General features: G+C 35.1%; 1 pseudogene across 1 annotated transcript; it reads left to right on the top strand.

Moving 5' to 3' along the window:
• The first annotated feature begins 1000 nt into the window (after positions 1 to 1000).
• LOC146899469 (amino acid transporter AVT1I pseudogene) lies at positions 1001 to 3581 on the top strand (annotated as a pseudogene). The gene is made up of 3 exons (XR_015023201.1): positions 1001 to 1100; positions 1767 to 2374; positions 3072 to 3581. The product of XR_015023201.1 is annotated as an amino acid transporter AVT1I pseudogene (transcript).
• The last annotated feature ends 4170 nt before the right edge of the window (positions 3582 to 7751 follow it).

Here is a 7751-nt window from a genome sequence, read left to right as displayed (position 1 = left end):
AAATACACTCGCGTGAGTTAACTCACGCAGGTGTTAACTTCGAAATGTGAGACATTTCCCAAGAAGCGAACTAAGCAAAAATAGTTTCTTGAATTTTTATTTTTAGGTGTTCTTGAAAATGTTTGCGGTAAGATAACAATTATAGAAAAAATTATGTAAAGGTGTATTTGAAACATTTCGGATAAATGGACAAATTAATCTATCGGGATAAATAGACCTAAAAATGAATGATCAGTCTTAGCGGAGAAAAAGAGGAAATTGAGTAGTGGACGTTGAAGGAAGTGGGAGGATAAGTAGCCTTTTTGTGTGTAAGAAGCAAAAGCTAAAGTGAGTGGCAGAAGGTTTAGGACACTAATAAATTGACGGTGATAAAAATTTATGAAAATAACAAAATTGAATGAAATTACACGTGTTGATGTCATGGGCATGTCGTATATTATTACATGTTAAATCACTTATACATCTTCGATTAAAAATGTCGATACTATGTTAAGGTGTCAATAAGAGTATACACGACGTACAAATGTAATGATGTGGCTCATAAGTCTTGGCTGATGTGTCATTTTGGACGTTTTTTTAATATATATATATATATAAAGAAAATAGCAGGTTTTGGGGAGATTTTAGGCTGACTTTTTTGTTATTTCAATTATATACTTAAACAAATTTTTATCTAATAAAAATATTATATTGTAGGTGTAATTAAAAATGATAAATTTTTTTTGTTATATTTGTTATTTTATTGTTGCCTTTGAAAAATATTAATAGGGTTTGTTGAGTTGGTTACATTTGAAAGTCACAAATATCTATACTTATAATTTTTTATCAATATCAAAAAATTTATATAAAATATCGTTTGTAATTTACACACAAAATTTCTATCAAATATTGTTTATAATCTACCAGCGTTAGCGCAATAAAAATAGTGGAACGTGCCCGTTTTTCGCTAGTATATTAAGGCAACAATGATTTCCCTACTGCCTAACAAACTTGAGAGAATATGGACGCAGAAAGCCAGCTCGAGGTTTCGAATTCAGAGCAGCACAATGAAGGAACCTCTTTTTCTAAAACTTGTTTCAATGGACTCAACGCCTTGGCAGGTTCACATTCTTTCTTTCTCAAACTCCTGTAGCAAAAACTCAGTCATAAGACATGCAAAAAAATGAAGAAATGTCACATGCATCACACATTAGTAATATGGAAATTAAAAAGTGGTATTTTTAATAACAAACTAGTTATGCCATGCATGTTAGTGTAGTAAAATATTTCTTTGAAAATGTTTGGCAGATTATCATAAACATAACGATTCTTCAAATATAATATTGTTAGTGAAAAATTGCATATGTACATGCCTTTTCTTAGCTCTCATTCTAATTCAAATACTCTTTGTAAAATTACAATATAAAGCTTCATCAAGTTTTTCCCTTTCCCCTATTTTTCGGTTGTTCAATGATGGCTACCTAAGATTTCAAAGCAGTGTTTTAAGAACTGGCCCGAACATTAAACTGCTAGACATCTGAGTCGTAATTCAACTGCTTTACACCGTTAAAACCAGAGTTAAACCGTTGTTGAACAACTCAAATAATCGATATATAGGTTTAACTGGTTGAATCATTAGATTCAGTGTAATTTTTAAAACACTATACTTTCAAAGTGAAGAGCTTCTCAAACTAGTCCTCCAACTATTCTTACCTAAAATAAAGTTCTTCATCTATATATGATTATGTTGTATAATATTCTAAAAAAGTTCATATATACTTTTTCAGGTATTGGAATACTCTCAATGCCATATGCAGTTTCTCAAGGAGGGTGGCTGAGTTTCATGCTACTAATTATTTTTGCCATGATATGTTGGTACACAGCTTTACTTCTAGAAAGGTGTATGAATCAACAACCATTAATCAAATCATATGCTGATATAGGTGAGGTTGCTTTTGGTTACAAAGGAAGAGTTGTAATAGCAAGTTTCATCTATGTACAACTGTTTTTAATTGCTGTGGAGCTTCTTATATTAGAAGGTGATAATTTGGAGAAGTTGTTTCCAAATATGAGTTTCACATTGTTTGGACTTAGAATTGGAAGTAAAACAGGTTTTGTGTTAATTACTGCTTTGATAATATTGCCATCAACATGGTTGAGAAGTTTAGGAGCTTTGGCCTATGTAGCTGTTGGTGGGATAATGGCTTCTTTCATTTTAGCTGGTTGTATTGTGTGGGTGGGAGAATTTGATGGTGTAGGGTTTCATGAAAGAGGGAAGTTAGTAAATTTTGGAGGGTTGTCAACTGCAATGAGCCTTTTTGCTTTCAGTTACTGTGCTCATGGATTAATGCCAACATTATCCAATTCCATGAATGATAGAAAGCAGTTTTCAAAGGTAAGTTGTAGCCTTGTTATTTTGAGGAAATCATCAATCTAATCATAAAAATGTTAGGTGTTGAATAATTTAATTGGCTTAGTTGCATATTTGCCGCCTTATGATTATTTTAGGTTTTAAGTTGGACCATTATGTTTTAAAAGTTTTAAGCTGGTTCAAAACGTAACCCTTATGTTTTAAAAGTTTTAAGTTGGTTCAAAATGTTTGAACCAACATGAAACTTTTAAAACATAATGGACCAACTTAAAACCTAAAACAAACATAAAGGATGAAACTTGCAATTAATTTCAAAATGATATTTGAAATTGATAAAATAACTAAATACTATCTCAAAATCAAGAGATGAAGCCACTTTAACTTGCTCCTTGTCTTTGACTTTTCTTACGGGAGCACCTTAGAAGTATATTTTTAGAAAAGGAAAAAAAAACAAAGTTTTTATGTCGTTTCAAAGAAGCTCCCTTTCTTATTAAAGTATTGCTTTGTATGAATCGGGTATCCTCTGCACACGAATGTACAGATTAATTTCTCGAGTCAGACAAGAGTATAATGGGTTGCAAAACTCTTCTTCAAGAGATTTAACAGTGCTACGTTCTCATAGCTGGATTCAAACTCATACATTTTTTAGTTAAACCGAAAGAGTCCATGTCATCTATATGCTCTTGGTCTTTCTTATTAAAGTATATTCTGCTTATTGCAGGTTTTGCTGGTTTGCTTTGTGGCAAGCACAATTATCAATGGAGCTGTAGCTGTGTTAGGCTACATGATGTTTGGAGATCATTTGAAGTCTCAAATCACATTAAATCTACCAACAAATAAAATAAGTACAAAATTAGCAATATATGCCACAGTAATAACTCCTTTCACCAAGTATGCTATTGTAATCACTCTAATAATCAATGCCATTGAAGACAAATGGCATCTATGCAAGAGCAGACCTGTCATAAGAACAAGCATAGTAGTCAGCAGTGTAATTGTGGCACTATTTGTTCCATTTTTTGGATACATTATGGCTTTTATTGGTGCTTTCTTAAGCATGGGAATCTCATTGTTGTTTCCTTGCCTTTGCTACTTAAAGATGCACAAAGCTGCCAGGCGATTTAGGTTAGAGTTGATCATAATCATATCAATTTTGAGCATTGGTACATTTATTGGAATACAGGGTACCTATAGTTCACTTGTTCAAATAGTAAAAAATATAAAGCCATGAAGGTTTATATGCTTCGAGCGTTAAACAACTATTTGAGTTACTCTGCTACAAATGTACAATACTAATTAGTGGAAATTGTAGTATGCTTGAGCCCCTGATGCTTATTTAAATATAATCTTAGTTCTATTCTGACTTCCAATGAAAGCATCTATCCTTTTTTATCATATGCTTCCATTTATTATAGGCTTTTATATGTGTTTAGTCTGCAAATAGGGGTCATTTAAAAATTGGTCTCTGTATTCCCTAATCTGTCATCTTGCCACTGCCTAAATTTAATCACTTGAAATTTGGTCCCTTACTTGCCACATCACCGTAATTACAAACATGAAATCACAAAAATACCCCGTAATTAGTGACATGGCGGTGATTAAGTGGGTTGAGGGACCAATTTTTAAGCGATTAAATTTTGGCGTAGCAAAATGCCCGAATTAAGGAATACGGGGACCATTTTTTAAATGACCCCTATTTGCAGAACTAAACACATATAAAAGCCTATAATAAATGGCTAGACCCAAAAATCCTAACAAGTTGGTTCTGGTATTTCGCAACAAGTACAAACACTAAGACTTTATTTGGGAGTTTGGAGGGGAGAGGAAGAGAAAATTTTAGAGGGTTCGAAATATAGGAGAAAATGATAAAATCTTTCATATTTTTTGAAAGAGTAACGTTTTAGAGAATGATAAATTAATGTTTATGATTAATATATTTTTAACTATAAAAATATTATAAATACATAAATTAAATTTGAAGAATTCAAGTAAACCCTTCAAAACCCCTCAAAACCCCCCTACAATACAACTTTTTGAAGGTGAGAAAAACACAAAAAGGATGGGGTTGAATTGTGTTAGATTTTTCTTCGTTTTCTCCTAATAAAATGATTGGTCAGAAGCAAATAGAGTTCGGCTTCGAAGTGATGTTCGAATTCTAAATGCAGCGGATAAAAACGAGAGAGAGAGAGAGAGAGAGAGAGAGAGAGAGAGAGAGACGAGAAGAAAGACACAAAGCAATTATACAGTTCCTTCCACAAACCGAAGTAGTCCCGTCCCCCTTGCACTTCCAAGGAGAGTTCACTAAAATGTAATATACGATTACAATGCTCACTTGCTAAAACTAGCAAGAGACTTCAAACTTACTTAAGCACTACCAAAAACTTACTTAAGCACAACCGCAAGAGATTTCCTATGCTCCCGAACACGGTCAAGAGACTTCCTATGCTCAAGCACACAAGCAAGAGACTTCTATTCAAACGAATTACAAAGAAATTTGTTTGAGGTTGAACACTTGATATACAACCAAAGTGGTGTTCACAATACAAATCGAATACAAACTCTTAAGACTCTAGAATTTCTATATGAAAGTGGCTAAGAAATTCTAAGTGAACTTTTGAATGCGTAACAATTTCGGCAGAGTTTTGGCACTTGTAAATTGTTCTCCGGTCCTTGAAAATATCTAAGTCTTCCCTCCTTTATATAGAGGTGTGAAAGAGACGTTGTGAATTGCCGGCACATCAAAATAGAGTCATTTGAAGCTTTGATCAATCACCAATTATCTTTTGCCTGATATGGTTACCGTCCTATGAAGGATCAATTTCAAATCCATTCCCATTGTGAAGGAACATCGTTGCAGGGCGAGTTGTTTTTCTTGTCTTGTAGCGAGACAAAAACAGAGTAGTGGAGGTAGTGGTTGTACACTTCGTACAATTGTACTTTGTCAACGCCCTTTAAAGAACAAGCATCCAATGCTTTCAAATCCTTTCAAAATAGCCGTTGCTTCACACTTCCAGCCTTCTCCGCAATGCTTAGACGAGATTAAATCCATTGAACAACCTTTGAAGCTTTAAGTCTTGCATCTCCCGATGAACTTCGGCTTCGGTGATGAACTTGCTTCCGATGACGTCATCACTTCAGAGCACTTTGTCGTCGGGAGCACTTCTCTTCGTACGTTTTAAGCTTCCTTTTTGTTGATGCCTTAGCTCTCTTTTGTTCTTCTAGAACCTATTTAAGATGCCAAATTTTGTCTATGGTCCCGTACACTTGAACAAACATTAGCTTATCCAATTGACAATTTTTAATACCTTGTTATCATCAAAACTCTCAAAGGGTAATGTTAAACACATTTTGTTCCAACAAAGTGGTCTGAACTATGTCTAAGCAAAGTGGAACAAGAAATTGAGGTGCACATGTCCAGCCACCGTTGACTACAAATGGTTCCGTCTAACCTTTTTTCAGTGTTGACAATAGCTCCTCTTCTGTTAGAGCAAGTGAAAAGTGAGCCTCTAGTTGGAAGGTGGATAAGTTGTTTGGATTCGGACCAATGTTTGAAATCCTCCATTGGAATTCTAGCAGGAGCATGATGACCTCTATATTCATGTGCTCCAAGGATAGTGTTGAAGTCACCCAAAAAGCACCAAGGAAAATTATGGTTCGATTGTATAAAAGAAAGTTTGTTCCAAAGATTTCTTTTGGTGATGTAGTTTGTGGAAGCATAAATGGCACAAATACCAAAAGTAATATTGTTTTCAGATATTGTGAAAGAAACATGTTGGCTATCAGAATCAATGATAACCGGGTTTAGGTGATGGGAACAAATGCACCAAATGTTTGGTTCAAGGTTACCTCTATTATTGAAAGCAAAAATTTTGAGACCTAGTCTATGAAGCCGGGTTGAAGGAAAAGATGGGTATTTCATCTATGGTTCAGCTATGAGGATGATCTCAGGTTTATGTTGTGTCATGAATCTCTTTAATGCTAACCTTGATGGGGAATTAGCAAGCCCCCTAATATTCCAATAAATGCACTTCATTTGAAAGGCATTTTAGAAACCCCTCTTGATCTGGTCGCATGTGTTTTACTTTTTGCCGAGTTGCTAGCTTTCTTAATTCTCTTCCTATTTCTCATCACTTGGAAGCCTGAATCATCTAAATTTCTTTGATCCTCCTGAGCTATCTGTTCATCAATTTGTACTTTTAATTATGTTTTATCTAACTGCAAGTCATCATGATCTTGTTCATCTTGTTCATCTTCTTCATCAGCTAAGTTTGCCCAAGAAGACTTAAGGAATAACATATCATTTTGTATTCTGGTAGGGGTATCTTGTTTGTGGCTGGAACCTTGACATTCAGCATCTGAATTTTGTTGTGTGGCATCAACAAATTCGGAAGCATTAGAACTTTCACCTAGCATCCTGGCCTTCAACAGTCTTGTTAGGGGATTCAGCAGCAACATTTTGAGATGTGAGGTCAGCCGGGATGTCAGCAGCCTCACCATAATTGTGTGGCAGTCCCTGCTCCATATTTTTAGATGCAACTGGTGGTTGTTCCTGGTTGTTTGGCTCATTAGCATCTGAGTTCAGCTCCACTGTCTCAATGTTCCTATTATTTGTAATCTGCACAAACCGAACAACATGCATTTTACTAGTTTCTTTGCCTATATTCTTTTCTTTCACCACTTTCTCCACATCAACAGGTTTCAATTTTCTACATTCATCAATGTGGTGTCCAACATTTTTGCAATGGTCACAAAAACTTGGTAAGTTTTCATATTCCAACAAGGAAAGCGTAACCTTTCCTCTCTACCATTAACTTATACCTCAACTATTTTGTTAAATCCATATCAACCAGCACCCTCACATATTGGCCAAAAGTACGATCAAACACTGGTTTACTAAGAACAGAATCCACACAAATTGGACTACCTACACCACTAGCAATAGCACAAACAATTTTTTTGGCCAATATTCCTGAGAAAGACCGTAAATACGTACCCATACCTGTGCAAATATATTATTTTGGAGGCTAAGGCTGAAGTCTTTTGTCTAAACAAACAATTTTAACAATCCAGGGTTTAAAATCCATGAGCCCACTGATCGTACCCGTCTAGCATCCTGGATTGAACTGAAGCAAAACTCATAATATCCTTTCCCCAAGAATGAAACTCCCCAAGGTCCAAGGTTGTTCCAAATCAGCTTTAGCTTCTCTTTTAAGGCACTTAACGAAAGCGGTGTCGAACCCTTTGGCCATAAAATCCTTGCGTGTAGATTGTTCTTACATGTCTCGATTCCCACATCATATTCTTCCTCCGGTATGGTAATTGAGAAATTGCTACCTTTAAGTGTAGGTTTGGGTAATTGGCTGGAGGGTATATCACAAGCATTACCAAGCGCTTGTGCGAA

This window comes from Medicago sativa, chromosome 8 (assembly GCF_051527215.1).
Source record: "Medicago sativa cultivar Bolivia chromosome 8, Bolivia_mono, whole genome shotgun sequence".
NCBI lineage: Eukaryota > Viridiplantae > Streptophyta > Magnoliopsida > Fabales > Fabaceae > Medicago > Medicago sativa.
The sequence above is the reverse complement of the archived record's forward strand: the minus strand, read 5'-3'. Positions and strand labels throughout refer to the sequence as shown.